General features: G+C 36.9%; 1 long non-coding RNA gene across 2 annotated transcripts in view; it reads right to left on the bottom strand.

Moving 5' to 3' along the window:
• The window catches only part of LOC309644506, a 169,881-nt gene that overhangs the window by 21,490 nt on the left and 127,011 nt on the right, over window positions 1–21,380 (bottom strand). The gene's annotated exons all lie outside the window — the stretch shown is intronic.

The raw sequence follows: 21,380 nt of genomic DNA on the forward strand, positions 1-21,380 counted from the left end.
GGGGAATGCAGAGCAGCGTGTGGTCAGGCAGGCCCAACTGGCCAGGTGACGCCCCGCCAGATGGTCTCCCGCCCCAGAGGCCACTATTGAAAACCTGAAAGAGACAAAACGCCTGTGGAATCCTCCTCCGAGAGGGACCAGATGCTCCTTAGGAAACCTGTTCGCGCTGCAGCATCAGACGACGGACGAACAAAGCAAGGAAGAAGGAGCTGCCCTGACTTGTCTTAGAATAAAATAAATGCCTACCGCCTCCTTCTCCCCATCTGTGGTTATTCGTAGGTTCAAATGACCCCATCAAAAGATAAGTATTAAAAACAGACTCTGAGAAATCAAGTCCCCATATCGACGTTCAGGCTTTCCAAGGAGAAATATCTGAAAGGGAAGTTAACCAGAGGAGTCTCCCTGCTGTTGCAGGGCCTGGGTGGGGAGCTTTTTCCACTGCTAGTATTTCTGTTGGCAAGGAGTACACGCTGTTGGAGCATACCCCCCAGGCCTTAAGTGGGTGCAGTGGGTCGTGAGGGACGGAGCCTTAGCAAATGGGGCTGGAGCACGGTTTTGTCTGGTGTGACCCCGGGGTGCCCGCTGGGATCTGTGAACAGGCCCGGGGCTGCGGGAGGGCCCTCCGCCCGCCTTTGTTCCGCCCGGCTCCAGCCTGCAGCAGCTGATCTGGTTATTATGCTCCTGAAAAGAACTTCTAGGTGGCCACAGTGACCATAAGGAACCGAGAAACCACGAGGGCTGAAAGCCACGAAGAACAACACATCGGCTGCTGAGCGCTAATCCCGCCCATAATTAGAGGATCCCTTTCAGCCCTGTGGTGCCCGTCGAAATCTGAACTAAGGCAGAGAGGAGCCCTCTGAGGTCTGTAGCCCGCTGACCAAATGTGCCGTCATCAGCATAATTCGCTCATTTCGTGGGGACTCGATGTTTTAAAAAGAAAGTCAGAAGGCTATCCAAAGAGAAGCTTTGGGGCAAAACCAGACCGCATTTAAGGTTTAATTAAACTCGCCTTAGTTTTCTCAGCTTTTCCCCCCTAACCCATTCTTAAAATCCTGTGCACTTTAATGGAAATTTAATCTGTGCGGGTCTGATTTGTTTACCTTAGACTCATCAAAACGCTGTTTTGTAAGAACGATTTCATATCCAACAAGATTTACATAACTTTCTCTTGGGCTATATTTCTAAGAAATAAAAACTGATGTTTGGGTCCTAAATTAACAGGTTTGCCTCTTCTGGGACCTGACACGGCTTCAGCTGTGCAGTTGTATTTTTCTCTGCTTTCCACACTCCCCGACCCCATCCCAGGCATCTCCAGGTCTGCACTGCAATAAAGATGATCTGTGTCCTGTCTCCAGAATTTAACCTGTAAGGGTGCCCAGGAAGAGCCACCACCACCATGTTCTGTGATGTCACCTTCTATTTTAATTTGTCACACACTGCCTGCTGGCTGAGTGCAGGAAAATGCACATCTGGTCACAAAGGTGCTAATCAACTTTGGTTATTGGCTACACTATCACATAAACTTTAAGAAAGAGGTCATAGATAACTTTTGAAAGTGATATGAATCCATCTCTTTTAAACTTATTTAAAAGTACACATGTTGCAATGAAATTATGAGGGAGATGAAGATAAGGTCGTGAATCTTTGTAACACTTTTGACTTTTTTTCCAACTCTATTATCTTTTTGATTCCCCTAACAACATTGTGAGTTAGATAATGGTAGACTTTATTAGTTCCCTCTTAACAGTTGAGGAAACCGAGGCCCAGATTTTCCACTGCCACACGAAAGATTCAGGATCCTAACCTCGGTCTTTTGTATCTTATTTGTGCTTATTTCATTAGAGCAGAACACAGGCAGGGGAAGAGGACCTTAACTTAGGGACTTGCTTATCCAAATTTCAGTAAGATATCTGTTCACATCTGGTTCAGCAGCTAAGGAGAAGACAGAAAGAAGACTAAAGGCTAGCAGCTTGGGGTAAAATTCCTGTTTGCCATGAGATCTTGGTGAATAAAAATATGAAGACGTAATTTCACTTGTGACCCTACAGGATCTTTCCAATAGGATTGGCACAAATCCCTTTGGTGGCTAGGAATAAGAAGGGGAAAATGTAAATTACTGTCCCCCTAGAAGGCTGTAGTATCAACTTGAATTACTCTCTCAAGCACATATTGCAAATACAGCAAACCTGGTGAGGAGATATGAACACGAGCCCCACTGATCATACCTTTGGTACCAAAGGATGCAACTATAAGCCTGGAATTCAGAAGGATAGATAGAGGGATTTTAAGTTTTAATTAAAGTTTCTTAGCTTGAAGCAAATATATAATGTTACTAGCTAGCAAACAGGCTACATTTGGAGCCAATTTTGAATACCTATTCAATGTTTCATTCTGATTGAGAACAAATTGGTGTTTTAGTAGGATATAAGCCTGAATTAGAAGCAGCATATAATAAAATAGATAAACAACAAGGTCCTACTGTAGAGCACAGGGAACTATATTCAATATCTTGTAATAAACCATAATGGAAAAGAATATAAAAAAGAATATATATGTATACTGAATCACTTTGCCGTACACCAGAAACTAACACAACACTGTAAATCAACTATACCTCGGTTTAAAAAAAAAAAAGTAGCATATAAGTAGCCAATCTGCATCCTGTCCATAATTCCAAGTCAAAAAGAAACTTTGAATAAGATACATTTACCACATATGACCCTCCAAAATGTTCCCATGAATGGCAAAAGATTTGCACACATTTAAATTAGATTTCACACAATCTGTCAAATGACAGAGTATTAAGGGGGATTAGCCTAATTAAACGAGATTGTGAGAATGCCTCTGAGAGAGGCAAAGTGCAGATATCTTCCAAGTAGGATCACAGCAAAGGCTTCCAGAATCTATTATGCCTCTTTCCCGGCTCTCAGGCTGCCCCGTTACCCTCGGTCACAGCAGCACACTTGTGTATGCAGTGACATCTAGTGACAAAGAAAGCAAAACCAGCCCCAGGGACACTTTCCTCACCTGAGTGTCTCCACAAAAATGACCCTGTCCTGGTCACCACAGATTTGTGCACAGTGGTGTGTGTTACAAAACAGATACACCAGTTTCTGCACCAAATACATTCAGAGAGGTAATAAAAAGAAGGTATCAGAATCCAAACAGGCATTTAAAACACATTTCTTCCTGTCGGACCACTCAGTGAAAACTGGTGTTCATGCTGCAGACGCAGAGTTACTGTGGAATGTTCTGAAGGACTATTGGCATCTTCCAAGGAAAGAATACATTATGGTGAATAGAACATGTTGTCCAATATTCATATTCAAATGTTTAGTATATATAAACAAGTGACACAGGCAAGATGAAGATTTAACTAAACTTCAAATTAATCTTAATCTAGGTGAAACTCATTCTAGATTAACTGGGGTAATCCATAATAAAATATTTCCTATTTTATTTTGCCTGATTTTAGGAGTTTAAGCAAAATTATATATACAATATATGTATAGACAATATTATATGTATCCACAACTTTCTCTGTATAAGAAGGAAACAAGAACTTGAGGTCTTGTCTTGGTAGAACTATAAGAAAGTGAAACCAGAGCTGTCTACTGCCTTCCCTCAGCCACACCATTGCTGGTAAATTCTGTCTCGATCAGGACCAGGGTCTATAAGCCCCAGGCACCTGACCTTACAGGAGGCAATGATGGTGCATGCCACCATCCCACTCCCCTGGAGGCCTTGTCACTTTACAGCTACCTGGGACCTCCACTGGGGCCCTGCGGTCTGAATTTTCAACAAACACCCAGATGATTTTTATGCAATTATACTCCAGTCTACACATGCCAGTGAAAAAGATAAAATTCCACTGGAGACATGGAATGGGTTCAAACTTTGTAAAGATAATTTAAAGTCATACAAGTTGCCTGGGACTGGGTCCATGAAAGTCAATATCATGAACTAGACTGTCCACTTTTTACTACAACACTTAAAAAAAAAATAATTGTGTACTTGCCAGAATTATTCTCAAGTGAATTACCAAATGGCTGAAGGAAAGAACTAGTTTCTTTTCTTTCCTTCCTTCCTTCCTTCCTCCTTCCCTCCCTCCCTTCCTTCCTTCTTCTTTCTTCTTTCTTTCTCTCTCTTTCCTTGTTTTTCTTTCTTTCTCTCTCTCTCCCTTTCCTTCTCCCTTTCCTCTTTCTTTCTTTCTCCCTCTCTCCCTTTCCTTCTCCCTTTCCTCTTTCTTTCTTTCTCTCTCTCTTTCCTTGTTTTTCTTTCGTTCTTTCTCTCTCCCTTTCCTTCTCCCTTTCCTCTTTCTATCTTTCTTTCTTTCTTTCTTTCTTTCTTTCTTTCTTTCTTTCTTTCTTTCTTTCTTTCCTTCTTTCTTCTTTCTTTCCCCTTCCTTCCTTCCTTCCTTCTTCCCTCCCTCCCTCCCTCCCTCTCTCCCTCTCTCCCTCTCTCTCTCTCTCTTTCTCTCTTTCTTATTATTCTAATTTCTCTGTGTGGGACTCTCTTTTCTTGCTCCTGTGGGAAAATAAGCTCTATTAAGCAAATATACTTTTTAAGTAAATCAGGCTTACAGTTATATTTTTTAAAATACTAGTGATACAGCATGGCTGGGGCCTGAAAAAGGTATTCTCAGTTCCTCTGAATTGCTGATTATGAATTAAATGCTTGTAAAGTGAATAATCATTGATATAGCAAAGAACCCTGTTATTTAATGTCTCCCCATAGTAAATCCTGTAGTCAACTTTTACAGAGATAATAATCAACTAATTATTTTGTGATGAAGTGGGATATTAATATTTATATTAGGTTATTTAAAGTTGGCATATCATGTGGACATTTATGATAGAAGCAAATGTTTCTGTTGGTTATAAACATTCATTTACACTCTTGCAATGTAGATTCTAGTGCTTACTGCTGTTGTTCAGATTTAGATTTTTTTTGAAGATTTTCTTTCCTCACTTGTTTTGGTTTACAACTGTCTTTTCCTTTGAAGTTCTGAATGTGCACTAATTTTGCCAGATGCTGTTTTAAGGTTTGCAGATATTATTTAATCTATATTAAATCGATTAATTTAATGATACAATAGATTATAATTTAATCCATTAAGTGCAATACAATGAGGAAGTTACTGTTACCATACCCATTTTATAGATGAGGAAACTAAAGTACGGAGAAGTTAAGTAACTTGCCTATGGTGCATAACTAGTAGTTAGAAGTGTTAGGGTTCAAACCTAGACAGTGTGATTTCATGGTCCATGCTCTTAACCATTTTGCTATTATGCCTCTTTACTTTTAATGTATAACTTGAATTCCTTAAGGCTTAGTTTCTTCATCAGCAAAGCAGGATAAAGATATCTTTTTCTAAGGGTTGCTTCAAGTTTTAAATGAGGATATATATTTGCAAACTTCAAAACAATATATAACTCTTGGTTTAACACATCACTCTATTTCTTCCATTTGTTTGTACAAGCATATTAATTGAACACTTTCAATACAACAGATAGAATAAGATTGAATTATTGCTCTCAATAATTGTCTACTCAAGAGATAGATCATTAAATAAAAATACTACAGAGTGATAAACTTTCTAGCAGGAAGATGGGAGAAAGGTTTGCTGACTTGGGTCCCAGGGCATCATTGAATCTGGGCATGAGAATTTTCTGCTGCTTGGCTATGAAGTAAGGATACCTCTATGACAACAACCGTAGTTTAAACTAATGTAACTAGTACCACAGAGGGTACATTTAGAAGCTTAAAAGAGCTCTACCCAAATCATGCAAGTTGAGGTACCAGCCTCTGTTAAATTGCTCACAAGCAAGATTGATCCTGAACTTGGTGGAGAGCCACACCAAGCCAATAACAAGCGACAAACCCAAGGGCAGACAGGGGTGCCATCTTGAATTGGCTTCTTTGACATTCTGATTGATTTTTTTTCAAAATGTGAATATTTTTCTTTAGTATCATTTGTATCTTGGATATGACAACAGAAGCTCTTTCATACAAACATTTTTAAGAGCATTATAATATTTCTTGTGTCTTTAATTCAATAAAAATGATAAACCTCAAATTACCCATACACTTTTAATACTCTTTCCAGTTTTAAAAAGCTGCTGACCAAATTGTGTCACTCCTAAACTTCGTAAGTTTCCACTCCTAAAATGGCAAGCATCTACTCTTCAGAATGGGACTTAGGGTCTCACTTAAGCCATGGATGGATGCCATGATCTGTGGGGAGAGAATCTGAAGCCTTTATTTAAATACTTGATGATACCCTTCCCTGTTAGGAGGCCAGAGGAAGGAAAGATTGCAATCAGGCCTTTGTTGTGACACAAGTACATCCCTCCTTGAAATGCACGCTTCCATTTGCATCTGAGGTATATATAGACCAGGTTGTGCATGTCATGATATTCCATTTGAAAAGAACAGAGCAACCTGATATTTTGCTTTCTGTTGATTGTTTTATCTTTCAGTGGCTTTTAGAAGAGCCAAGGTGTTTTAGGCTTTAGGTGTTTCCCTTGAACCCATCTGAATCTTGGGGCTCAACTGTACTGGGCAGAACCAAGAAAGAAAATGGTGCAAAATAAAAAAGTATGAGATGGGGGCTTCCCTGGTGGCGCAGTGGTTGAGAGTCTGCCTGCCAATGCAGGGGACGCGGGTTCGGGCCCTGGTCTGGGAGGGTCCCGCGTGCCGCGGAGCAGCTGGGCCCGTGCGCCACAATTGCTGAGCCTGCGCTTCTGGAGCCTGTGCTCCGCAACAAGAGAGGCCGCGATGGTGGGGCCCGCGCACCGCGATGAAGAGTGGCCCCCGCTTGCCGCAACTGGAGAGGGCCCTCGCATGGAAACGAAGACCCAACACAGCCATAAATAAATAAATAAATAAATAAATAAATAAATAAAAATTAAAAAAAAAAAAGTATGAGATGATATGTAAGTCTGCTAACGCATGAAATAGGTGAATAAATTAGGTAGTATTTCAGAAGCTAGATCTCTGTTACAAGAATATAAGGAAACAGGGAGAGGTCTTTTCCTGCTCACCAGGACCTTCTTTCCATTGGAGTTGTATTTATGGGGGGAAGGAGTCTGCAATACTAAGAACTCCTTACAAAGGGAAAAACTAAAGCTAGGTTATGGTATAATTTCTAGTTCATTGGAACTAAAATTATTTAAATCTAATGTTTTGATATATAATAAAAACCAGAGAAATCACTACTAAACCATTCATCATATAGTTAATTTTTACATATATTTTATTATTTTAATTATAAAAACATTTTAGAATTTTTTCCAAATACATATCTTTGTTTATATATATAAACATATTTGCTTATATATAAACATATTTGTATGTTTTAATATATATTTTGTATATGTATGTATAATGTTTGTATATAATATATAAATAATATAAAGTACATATATATAAAGTACATACATACATTAAAAATTTGTCTGTACATTGCTAAAAATGTTCCTAAACAGTTAGAGTTACGTAGGAATAAAAATGTACCTGCCTCTATCAACAAAGATATGTATTTGGAAAAAATTCTGAATAGGTTTTAATAATTAAAGTAAAATAGATTTAAAATTATTTAGTCATACAATGAATGTTTTGTTAATAATTTCTCTTTGGTTTCTTATCACCTGATATGACCATTCTTTTGAAGGCAAAGAAATCTGTGGATTAAATCTGAAATTAGAAAATTGCTAAGATACCACAATACATAAGTGAGTTAGTCACAGACTGAATGATCATCTCAAACCTCAAATTATTCTGAGGGTTTAGAGTCTTTACTTTTATACCATGCACATGGCATATGATGTTTATTGGTGTTACTCTGAATGACTTTATCTTTTTTTAAAAAAATACATTCTTGCTCTGAGGGAACGTGGATTACTAATACATTTCCTATGCACCGCTCACACAACTATTACATCTTTCTAAACCATCCTATTGAATAGGAAGCATTCTGGAGCTCAGAATCAGCTTATTTAATAGAATTGCTAGACTATTTGCTTCCACTGAACATTTTTCAACTTAATGCCTTAGAAGAAAAATATTTTTCATGATCCAGCAATTCCACTCCTGGGTATATATCCGAAGAAAATGAAAACAGTAATTCGAAAAGTTATATGCACCTTAATGTCCATAGCAGCATTATTTACAATAGCCAAGATACAGAAGCAACCTAAGTGTCCGTAAACAGATGAATGGATAAAGAAGACATGGAATATATACACAATGGAATTTACTCAGCCATAAAAAAGAATGAAATTTTGCCATTTTCAACGACATGGATGGACCTGGAGGGTATTATACTTAGTGAAGTAAGTCAGAAAGAGAAAGACAAATACTCTATGCTTTCATTTTATACATGGAATCTAAAAAACAAAACAGACAAATGAATATAACAAAACAGAAACAGACTCACAGATACAGAGAACAAATCAATGAGGAGAGGGATTGGGGGAAGGGCAAGACAGGGGAAAGGAATTAAGACGTACAAACTACTTGGTACAAAATAAATAAGATACAAGTATGTAATGTACAGCACAGGGAATATAACCAATATTTTATAATATCTTTAAATGGAGTATAATCTATAAAAATAGTGAATCACTATATTGTACCCCTGAAACTGTTATAACATTGTAAATCAACTATACTTCAATTTTAAAAAGTTCTCACCAAAAAAAGATTAATATATGAGGTGATGGATGAGTTAATTAACTAGATGGTGGAAATCTTTTCACAATGTATATGTATATAAAATCACCATGAAGTACAATATCTTCAATTTTATTTCTCAATTATATCTAAATAAAACTGTATTGTATTGTAAGTACAATATCTTACAATTTTATTTCTCAATTATATCTAAATAAAACTGGAAAAAAAGGAGAAAAATAAAGATATTTTTCACTTTCTGCAGAATAACAAATGTGATTTTACTTTTATTTGACTGTGTTTAGCCTGAATAAAACTGGTGTGGTTCTCTATCAACCATCAGATGAAATGAGGGTAATAAAATTACTCCTCTCATAATAAAAAAAAAGTGCATGTGTGAAGAGAAAAAGCTAATTAGGGACTATGAAAGGTAATTTCAAAAAATGATACCAATAATGAATTGCTGAGAAAAGCATTTTCATGTTTGTATGGTAGATGGCTACTGACCTGAGCTTTGGAGAGTAAATATTACCTAGAAGCCACAATCAAATGGCTAAGGATGCTTAGGTGACTGCCTTTTAAGATTTTAAAGCCCAAAATGAAATGATTCTTTTTTTAAAGAATACTATATGTTGCTCAACCGAATAGGAATCCAGGCCAAATTTTTACTTCTGGGTTTTCTTGGAAATAAATTAAGGCAGAAGACAGATAACACTGATCGTTGCCCCTTGTCCCATTATTCAAGTAAAAGCAGATAATGTGAACAGGAAGAGCAGTCCTGAAGGGTAGAGGAAGATGGAAGCATCTGTGAAAGGGTGTGGCATGGGGAGTGGGGGTGGGGCAGCAGGTATTCACCTCTACAGTCTCAGCAGATACCTGGCTGGTGCTCAGGCTGGTTCAGAAATATCAACTCTTAGCCATCCCTCAATGGGGTTTCTCTGACTGCCTTTGTGAATTTAGTCATGCACTTGAGAAATAACTGGACAAAACCTTGGAGAATGTCTATGCTTAGCAGAATGCATATATGTACACAGAGAAGCACCCATGCTGCCATGTCCCTTATTACTACACCTGCAGGGTTGTTTATATTTGTATATCTTACTGATGTAGAATTAAATTGAACACTAGGAAATGGTGAGTAAAGACCTTTCACTACGTTAATGTTGCCATATACGAAGATGGGTTGGAAGTATTACACAGGTGGAAGAGAGATGGAATATTTGTATCTACATTTCTGGTATAAAATAAGGGAATGAGAATGATCCAGCAATGTCACTCCTGGGCATATACCCAGACAAAAATATAATTTGAAAAGATACATGTACCCCTATGTTCAGAGCCACACTATTTACAATAGCCAAGACGTGGAAACAACCTAAATGACAATCAACAGAGGAATGGATAAAGAAGATGTGGTACATATATACATATATAATTGAATATTACTTAGCCATAAAAAAAAAGAGTGAAATAATGTCATTTGCAGCAACATGGATGAACCTAGAGATTATCATATTAAGTGAAGTACGTCAGAAAGAGAAAGACAAATACCATATGATATCACTTACATGTAGGATCTAAAATATGACACAAATGAACATATCTATGAAACAGAAACAAACTCACAGACATAGAGAACAAACTGTGGTTGCCAAGGGGGAGAGGATTGGGGGAGGGATGGAGTGAGAGGTTGGGCTCAGCAGATGTAAGCATTTATATATAGAACAGATAAACAACAAGATCCTACTGTATAGCACAGGGAACTATATTTAATATCCTATGATAAACCATAAAGGAAAAGAAATTTAAAAAGAATGTATCAATATATATATACATATAACTGAATCACTTTGCTGTACAGTGGAAATTAACAGAACATTGTAAAATAACTATATTTCAATAAAAAAAATTGATACAAAATATGGTGAGTGAAAGAAGCCACACATAAGAATACGTGCCAAATGAGTCCATTTAAATGAAGTTCTAGAATAGGCAAGTGGTTATTCACCTATGATCTGTGATGACCAAAAACAGGTCAGTGGTTACTGGGGTAAGGAGAACTGACTGGAAAAGGGCAGGAGGAAACGTTTTGGAGTCATGAAAGAGTTTTGTATCTTTATTGAGGAGGTGTCTACCTTTATCATCAAACTTCAAATCTGTACATTTTATTGTATGTTGATTACCCTCAATAAACTTTATTTCAAACAAAAATTATAATGATAATAATAATAAAAGTAACCTTAAAGTATTCCCAGATTTCCTTCGTAGCAGTACAGAGGAGTCATGAATTCCAAAAATGTCTTACACAGCAATTACTTTTTTGTAATGGGAGCAGAGGCTCCAGGAAAACCTGTTTTGAAGGACAGCCTACATGTGCCTGTATCAACTCTGCTATGTTTGATTATAAAAACTATAGTCATATCAATTTACAGTTAAATCCCATGGGCTCTTTCCACTTTTGATATATCGATTGCGTTTACCACCATGTCAGTACAACTTCTATTTCTGGGCCAGGGACTGCTCCTGAGTATCTTCTGAATCTCCCTATCCTGATCCTAAATAGCACATGTTCTGTTATGCATGAAGATATTGGTGCTATTCTGAGGACACATTTCTATCAGATTGTAATTGATTGTTTTCCACTTGTGGCTTTGATCTATCACACAATGACAAGCTTCATTTAAAAAAAAATGTTGCTTTTGTTTTTTGATTACCCAGGTTCTACCTCTTATTCAGGACCTGGATCAGTCTCATGCTGTGCTTTCTTTCTGGGACACCCCTCAAACACACCAGCCTTTGACTCAGATAAACACTCCTCTAGTGTGACAGAATGTCACCTTCCCTCAACTGTCACATACTTCGTAGGTGATAAGTGTTTGTTCCCAACTCCAAAAGCAAAGAGTCAAATGAGGGGGCCCTGCTGAGGCGAGAGATCACACGCTTTCCCCCAAGTGTGGAAACAGTGAGGAGCGGGACAGCTGGCTGGCAACAGCTTTCAAAATATTCCTCTTGGAAGGTATGTCACAAGCCGTTCTGAAGGTGGTGTCCCATCAACCATCAGCACAGCCTTTAATTTTATCAATGGTCTTGATTCCCTTTGAAGTTTTAAAAATATTGCAAACACCTATAAAATTAGAGACGATAGTACAATGAAGTCTTACATATCCGTTATCTGTATTCAAAAATCATTAAGAATTTGGTTCATTTCTTCCATTTACAATGAAACATATTTTAAATCAATTTTTATCCATTTTGCATTCCTCTCTCACAAATTTCACCATATTTCTCTAAAAATCATAATTTTTTTCTTTAAATATCACCACTTGCAACAACCAAATCTAACAAAATTAACAGTGTTTTTTGGGGGGTATTATCTAATACCAAAGCCATAATCACTTCTCTCTCATAGTCTCAAAAATGTCATTTTTCAGTCTGTTTGATTAAATCAGGATACAAACAGTGTCCATACATTATGTTTGGTTGTTATTCTCTCTTAATGTAGAGCAGTACCTTCTATTTTGTTTTCAGTATTTTCATACCATTGGCTACAGACATTAGGCCACTGCCCTGTAGATTTTACCACATTCTGGAATTGTCTTCTTACTTATGGGTTCTCTAACTTGTATTTCCTATGAATATATAGCTCTAGAGGTTTGATTAGGTTTAGTTTGTTTTCAAAATATCCTTCTTTGGTGTGCAGTGTACTTTATCAATACGAAGCACATCAGAAGGCACATGTATTAGTTGTCCCACATTTAGTGATGCTAAATGGGAACATTAATATTAGGTTCAGGGGATTCATGACCTGATTCCTCCTTCGAAACATTTCCATTAACCTTTCCTCTAACAGAGATGGTCATTCCTGGTCAATTGTTTCAATAGGAATGGAAAACGGCGATTTTTCTAATTTCGTCTTTCTTTCCATATTTTAATACTTGGAATTCTAATATTTCATTATCAACTAGGAATATTTGGATACCGTGAATACAGCTTAAACAGAAAAATCAGGGTAAATGCTTTTCTAATTGCTATTTTCTGAGTAAAGATTTAGTGACCGAATGACCTGCTTTACCTATTTTATATATATGTATATATATTGTATATTACATAGTGTATAATAAGTTGCCTGCTTTTGCAGAGAGAGGGGAGAGGGGAGGAGTGTGGACATGAAAAAGATGGCTTTCTTTTTCTCTTTTTTGAGTATTTAAAAAATAAATATATAGGGACTTCCCTGGTGATCCAGTGGCTAAGACTCTGCGCTCCCAATGCAGGGGGCCAAGGTTCAATCCCTGGTCAGGGAACTAGATCCCGCATAAGAGTTCACATGCCACAATTAAAGATCCCACACGTGGCAAGGAAGATCCCGCGTGCCGCAACCAAGACCTGGTGCAGCCAAATAAATAAATAAATAAATAAAAATAAATTTTTTAAAAGGTTAATTATTAAGAAAACAAAAAATAAATACATACATATATATCTAATATGTTTTAATAAGTTGAAATTATTATTCATTTTGTTGTTCTAATCGTCCCATTGTTGGGCGTCTTCTTATTGGCATCTATGTTTTTGACATGCCACAATTTGTTTCTAATCTCTTCTTTGTTTTCTGACACAACCCAACCCAGCATTATTTTGTGTATTTCTTGCCTTAATCCTGGAATCAGCCATTTCTCTAAGGAGCCCCATTTTTTCAGTATTGAATGATCTGGGCACAAGGTATGCACATTGCTATTTGTGTGTCTTCTCTAATAGACCTTTCCAATAGACAGTGCTTTTGTAAGCTGAAGATACATTAGTTCTTTGTCATGATATAAACTGCATTTTTCCCCAAAGCATCATTTTCATTTTACTTTTCATAAGGTGTTTTTTTCTTGCATCATAGTCAATATTTTAAATGTGTTTTTTGAACTATAGTTAAATGTCCCATCTTCTCTACATTGTTCTGGATTTTATTATATCTAGAAAGATTTTCCCACTGTCAGATTATAATGGATTTCATTTTTATGCTTAGATCTCTGAATCGCATGGAATTTACTGTGGGTTGTGGTTTGACACATGAATTGAATTTTGTCTTTTTTTAGTGGCTTGACAGTTTTCTCAATACTATTTTTTTTAAATGTTAATCTTTTCCCTGCAGATTTGCATCACAATCTTTTTCATATTTTTATCTCATTTGTACTTGGGTCTATTTCTGAATGTTCCTTTAGTCTTTTTACCACGCTGTTAATTAGACACTGCCCATGTCTAAGCCCACTACATTGTACCTTTGTTTACCATTTTTCTGTTCATTTTTGTTTGTTTATATTTCAATATAAACTTTTTGTTTGTTTATATTTCAATATAAACTTTATCTTCATTTTGTCTACCCCTCAAAAAAGTCATTGCTATGTTTTTATGTTAATTTTATAAATTTATTTAAGTGACTTCTATATGATGTTGAATGTTCCTATCAAAGAAAAAGATAGTCTTTTCACTTTGCTTACATACATTTTCCATTTTTTAAATTCATTTATGGTTAAGTATGTAAAGATTTTTGTTGCTATTGAAAATGAGGTCTTCTATGCTGTTATCCTGTAACTAGTTCTTATTTGTGCATATGAAAGGTATTGAATTTTGTATGTTAATTTATATCCTGACATTTGTCCATTGTTTCTCTTGGGTTTCATTAATGCCTTCATTCAAAATACAGTCATACATCGCTATTCTATCCAAGTTCTATGTAAAAATCAAAGATGCATGGTGCCTTCAAATAGTTCTCAGCATACATTAAGCATTTGATAATTGTTTAGCTATTATTATTTATTTGTTGTTTATTAATTTATTATTATAAGGCAGAAAGTGGAAAGTGCTATGGAAGTTGAGAGGAGGGAAACATTATGCAGCTGACTGGGGCTGACTTACTATAGTCAAAGGAAGGCAGGTGGACCCCACTGGTTGGTGGACATATGGAATGGTCTTATGGAGAGCAAGGGCATCACAGGGAAAAGAGAATTTGCCAATACTGAACATATAGAAGATCTTCCTCAAAGCTAAATGTAAAAATCAGAATATAATGGCCAATATTATGAAATGTTCATATTTACACTATGGCCACAGCAGTTGTTAGATTCACTCCTAGGACAGTGTATCACTTCCACGTATAAGTCACTTGGTTTTCAAGAGAATGAGGTAGCACACTCTTGAGAATAGACTCAAGGCACCTGGAAAGAAAGGACCATCTTATAGGTGCAAGCTAGTCCTTAACAGCACTTTTTAGTAAGTGCATGATGTTTACAGAGGATGGCTGAGGATCAGCTGCACTGTTAAAGTTAGCCCACAACGATGAGGGAGTGCAGATAACACTGTATACTCTCAGAACCATGACAGCAGCTGCTGTCTGTGAGCGATTCTGCTCAGCATAATTGGAATTCTGTAAAATAGCAAGACTGCATTGAATTAACCCTGAGCCAGGAGTTTCAATCTCATTTCACTTAGACAAGAAAAGGCAAGTGTGTTTCTTACATTCATCAGAAAAGACATTGCTGTGGGATTAGCACTAGGATGGAGCCGACTGAATGAATGTTTATCACCAATGAAATAGTCCTACTCACTGTGTTAGAATGTAATGGCAGAATTTGTTATTGATGGAGTTGTTTTTCTTTCAGAGCTGAGAAACCAAGATTTTAGAAGCCCTAGTGAGTATGATCATTGTAATGAATCATCTGGCAGAAATTACCAGTTTCCAAATTAGCAGAATGAATGTTATATAAATAATTTTACTAGGGATGAATCAGAGGGTACAAGTCAGTGCCTGAAACAGAACCACACTGATAAGTGACCCTGTCTTTTTTCCCTTCTTGTTAGTTTATTGGCATGTATGATCATCAATAAATATTCCAAAAATAATAGCTCCTTGAGTCACCAGCATCAGCATGACCAGAGCTTGTCAGATATGCAAAGTCTTGGGCCCCACCTCCAATCTACTGATTCAGAATCTCTGGGAGGGGGTCCCCAGAGTCTGTTTTAACAAGTCTTCCAGATGATTCTGATACACACTAAAGTTTGAGGAGCACACTTTGAAAAACACAGAAAAAAACAGGGATCTGCCTTCTGAAAGTGATTAGTGGCAATTTAGGAAAGGCAAACAAGATGATTCTTGGCAAATTAGATGAATCCCGATGAACTGGTGACCGCAGTAATCCCTCTGGAACCTCTCGCTTCATGCATCACATGTTGATGAGTAGAGTTCCTCTAGGGTGACCAACTGTTCTATTTTCCTCCGCACTGTCAACATTTTAGCACTGAAAAGCCTTTGTCCTGGAAACCCCTCATTTCCAGGCAAAGTAAGACAGTGGGTCACCCTAACCACCATCTGGCCAGCAACCCAATGAATGAATTAATGGGATCAGGGCTCCTGGAGTCTCCTGCTGCTTCTCTGATACTATGATATTACCTTTGTAAAATGTCATTATGGAGCTTGGCTGCCAGATGAAAGATTTCTATGGAAAATGTGGAAGCTACATTAATTCATCTGCACACAACTTTAGGAGCATTTCAGTAATTTCTACATTTCATAAGAGTTAAGAGTATAACTTTGGAGCCAGGCTTCAGTGTCAGAATTTTTCTTCATTCATTTTGTAGCAGTGTGGTCTTTGGCAGACAAATTAACATCATGGTGTCTTGGTTTCTTCATCGGTGAAACGGGAATGGTAAGGTACCTATTCATAATGTTATGGGGGTATGGACATTTTGAACACCTTGGTAGACAATAAAAGGTCAACACATTTTACCTAGTATTGCTAGTAACCAGTGAACTAATATTGCAGACTCATCTACTTTGGGAATGACATTAGAACCGAAGACATCTCTAGGAACTCAATTAGTATGAGTTCCAAGTGACACTTTGACCAAGATAGCAAGTATGTTCAATTTTCACTTTACTTCCAATCAATTGGCAGTGGCTATCTGGAACCCAATGTTCAGAAGGATTCTGAAGCTAGATATGGAAATGGCAGGAAAGACTAATGCTACTGATTCATTGTGTCCCTGGCAAATAGGGGGCAGAATGAATGTTATATAATTACCATTGCCATGGTCAAGAGTCAAGGACAACTTGGCAGCATTTCTAGATGTATGGACTGTGTAAGGAAGAGTCGCTGTAGCTTTATATTATAAAGGCTGAACAGAATTAGACACAGAAGATTGGTTCCACAACTATGTTTGATATTAGACTGTGAAGACTGTCTTTGCATTTACTAGACTCATGCCTTTAGATGAAACTGAATCGAGTTTATGTATATGATACAAAAATTCATGTTGCACTTCTCACTTCCTGGGTTTGAATCAAATGTATAGAGTATTTTAGTTGGGCTTATACAAAATACCCACACCCACATGCCTACACACACACATAAAGGCATATACGGGAAGTATGGATATAATTTAAATGACTGATACTTTCATTTTGTGAAAACTTTGACTCGCAGTTACATTTTATCTGCTCGCTGCTGAGTCATGCATCATGCATGCAGTAATGGGAAAATAAACAGCGTCCATACTCTCGTGGAAATAAGTGTCTAATGTAGGAGCTTGACAATAAATAAAATGCCATGCTTATAACTATATAATTACAATGGGGAGATAATTATTGTGGGGAGGCACTTCTCCATGAGTTTCTGATGTTTCTACGTGTCTTGTGAGCAAGGGCACTGATGCCCTTTTTTCTGAACTATTTCTCCAAGGTCACTTGTATAGAGAACAGCTTTGGAGGATAGAGATAGTGTCTCCCTCCAGAGCATAGTGCAGTCATAACTACTGTTCAGTACAGTAACTGAATATAAAGGCAAGCAGGTCGTTGTCCATTATAAAAGATTCAGGTTCTCTAAACACAGGATTCCTCTTCCATAATGCAATGCATTGTGGGCGCAGACATCATCTGGCTCTCTTTGCATCTCTCTGTGGGACTCGGGGTTCAGGAAAACAGTGCAAAAACAGTAATACTATGGCTACTGCTATTGCTATGAGCAAAAAAATCGTCCTTCATCTCTGACCCAGTTACCTACAATCCTCTGTCAGATCTGTGAAACTGTGGCAGGCTAATGGGTTTGCCTACATGCAGGGCAAAATCTGATTTTTATCTTAGGCTTGCTGGACAAGTTCCCTCTGTCTCCCTCTGTCTCTCGCCCCCTCTTACCTCCTTTCCTCTCTCTTTGCAACAACAATAACTGCAGGATAGCACAATTCTTGGACCAACATTTCTCATAAGAGCTTCTAAACATTCTACATTTCATTCCTAATGCGAAGTGTATCTTTCTGACAAAGGTGCACAAGCTTCTTGGTGTAACTTATGTGCAAATAACATTTAACAGAAGAAATGTTCTACTCTGGTAAGTATCCAAAATAGAGGATGAAAGGGGAAATAAATATATGTTGAGCTTCAAGGAGTTTCGGGGCCTATGGAGGAGACATTGACCAAGAACAGTAATAGCTAGAAAAATAGATAAAAGTCATGCCAAGAGCAGCCACCCCTCACACCCCGACACCCCCTGCTGATGTTCCCAATTTTAACGAGAAGGCCTCTGGTATTTCACCATTATACATTGAGCTGGCTCTATAATTTAGATTTATGTTTTTAATTAAGCTGTAGAAGATCCATTCTAGTTCCTAGTTTACTGTTTTTATTAAAAAATGGATACTAAAACTTATTAAATCTCTTTTTTAGCAGTTACTGAGAAGATTTCTTTTCTGCAGTCATTAGTAACATGTTAAATTACATCAGTAGATTCCTAACATTAAAACCTCTTTGCATTCCTATTTGTTTCTGCAAGCTATTATTATATCCTGCTGCATTAAATTTATGAATATGTATTTTTAGGATTGTTGTATTTGTTCCTACATTCTTTTACAGATTCCCACTGTGAAAGATGGAAATTTTATATACTTATACTTCCTCCCAATTTATTTTTCTCCTCTTGACCTCCTCATTTTGGTTTGTTAATTTATTTTTCATTCTCCAAGTGGTTATCTTAGTAATTATATGAATACGAAAAGTCCATGAGAGAAACAGAGTCATAAAAGCCAGGCTATAAGCAGAGAAAGATGCCCTCTGTTTGTGGCCTGGGATTTAAGCAGAATTCTAAAATATCTTTTTTATTTTTATTCTACAGGTGTACTTTGAAGACTCTAGATAGTTCTTGATGTTCTATTTGCTTTATTTCCAAATTTATCAGATTATTTTAAACAGGCTCTTATTCTTTACGCATGTTTTAAATTTGCTTTTTTATTTCTTTCAATACAAAGATTTTGTGTTCTGTATTTTACCTTTGGTAAATCTGATATCTGCCTTCTTTGTGGGTCTAATTCGGCATTTGTGTTTGATATCTCTTTCTCACAGGTCTTGTTTCTGTGGGTGCTTTATGATGTGTGTTGTGTGTGTGAGTGAGAGACAGAGAGAAAGAGAGAAAGCACAAGTGAGCTAATAAGTATTGGGAATTTCTCTGAGGAAATATTTGTATTTACTCCTTCAGTGCCTTGTGTGGGGGGCATTGAGTACTCATAAACACTTTAAATTACAATTCTTCGTGTGTGTGTGTGTGGTGTCATGTGCCTTAGAAAATATTCTTTCAGTGTCATTTTCAGAGCTCTTGGTCACCTACTTTTCCTCTTCCATCTTGCCATGCAAATGGCTTTTATTGTTGTTGGTGGTTGGCTGTTTGGTATGGTGTGTCTCTTCACTCCTACGTACCTTCTCTGCCACTTCACACTCATAGATGTAGCTTGGATGCCCCCCAAACCTTGCTGTTCCTTACAATAGTGGGGTCTCTGGTGTGAACTTTTGGTTTGTAGGTACTACTTTTGGAGAACCATGTTTGTCAGAACTATTTGTCAATTCTTGGCTTTCTCCCTCAACTAGGTTTCCTTTTCATTGCATTTTCAACCCTCTGTCATAGACTGTGGTCTGGGATTTTGCTGTCTTCTAAATTCTTTGTAAATACAGTGTTCTATCATTATCATCACTATTATTATTATTATTGCTATTGTTATTATTTTGATTTCAGAAAGGAGAGAGTGGCAGAGAGGCCTTCACCAAAGCATCTTTAGCTGAAATCTAGCTTAGTTAAATTTCATCAGATGGTGCTGGGAGTCTCTGGGCTCAGAACTTGGAATTAGGTTACAGAATGTCAGAGGTTATACCGAGTAATACCCAATTTAACCTTCCAGTGATTCACTCTATAATTCTACCTTGACTACTCCCTAGAGCTTCAGAACTATGTAAATCGCATCTTTCAATCTCATGATATTTCTGCAATTTTGTGACTCTAATGGTTATACAAATAAATTTATTATAACAGCCAAACTGCCAGAAAATAGTCTTGGAATCAAATTTAATTAAACTTTGGAAGTTTCTGGTTATGTTAAAATAAAAATGATGTGTTAGAAAATTTTGTAATATTTGAATTTACTGAGCAGCTATAACTTGGATATTGGGGGCGACAAAAACTTAGCCTGATGCGAAGAGCACTGCCTCCCAGCCTTTTTGGATCTCTGGGAATTCCAAATTTCAAGATATTTTGTTATTTAAATTGAAAAATTATGAATCTATTATGAAATTGTAAATTATTTTGAGTAATTTTGAAACCATTTCTTGAAACTATTAAACTGTCTTTAAAATGTGCTCATATTAATTTTTGTAAACCTATCACCTCCCTTGATAACCTTAAGTACCTAAAGTTTTATAATTATAGGTATTCAGACAGGTAACTGAGCTTGGCATGTTCAACCCAGTTTTCAGCATGAAATTGTATCTGTCACTCATCGTGTTTCACAGGCACAAGCAAGCTCAACACAAAAGCCACTTTGCATTATTGTCCAGCTCATTTTATCTCTCCTTATGGTAGAAAAGATGCCTCTTTGTCCTGACCAGCAATTAGAAGACAGAGGATTTAGAGAACAAGGTAAATTAAACCAGGGTCATCATAGGAGTAATGAAATCCTCTGTGTGTTAGAGGCTCCATCGTAAACTCTGGTCTTGTCTCACAGAACCAATTGTGGTTTTCATTAAATGGGGTTCTGAAATAATCTAATGAGGGATCCTTTACTATATTTTCCCTAGAATGCCTGTATGAATGTTGTATATCCATATGCTAATGAGTTCTCCTGTGTGATGGTGGATTTATGAATGGGAAGGCCAAGATGAAAAAATAAGTTGGACTACATGAACCAATACCATATAACTGGTCAGATAAGAAACAAACTCTAAATTTCTAGATTCTACATATATTCCTCCAGTTCCCTCACTCTGAGGTATTGGTTAAGTTGCCTGATTGCATCATGCCTCGGTGTCCCAGAGTGTCCACGTGATCTTTTTAAAATTTTTATTTATTTTTTTCTATTGAAGTATAGTTGATTTACAATGTTTCAGGTGTACAGCAAAGTGATTCAGTTATACATACACACACACACACACACACACATATGTATACATATATATGTGTATGTATATATGTGTGTGCATATATATATGTTCTTTTTCAGATTATTTTCCATTATAGGTTATTACAAGATATCGAATATAGTTCCCTGTGCTTTACAGTAGGTCCTTGTTGATTATCTGTTTTATATATAGTAGTGTATATCTGTTAATCCCAAACTCCTAATTTATCCCTCCCCACCTTCTCCTTTGGTAACCATAACTTTGTTTTCTATGTCTGTGAGTCTATTTCTGT

The sequence above is a fragment of the Balaenoptera physalus genome (assembly GCF_965194825.1).
Source record: "Balaenoptera physalus genome assembly, chromosome: 16".
Lineage (NCBI taxonomy): Eukaryota > Metazoa > Chordata > Mammalia > Artiodactyla > Balaenopteridae > Balaenoptera > Balaenoptera physalus.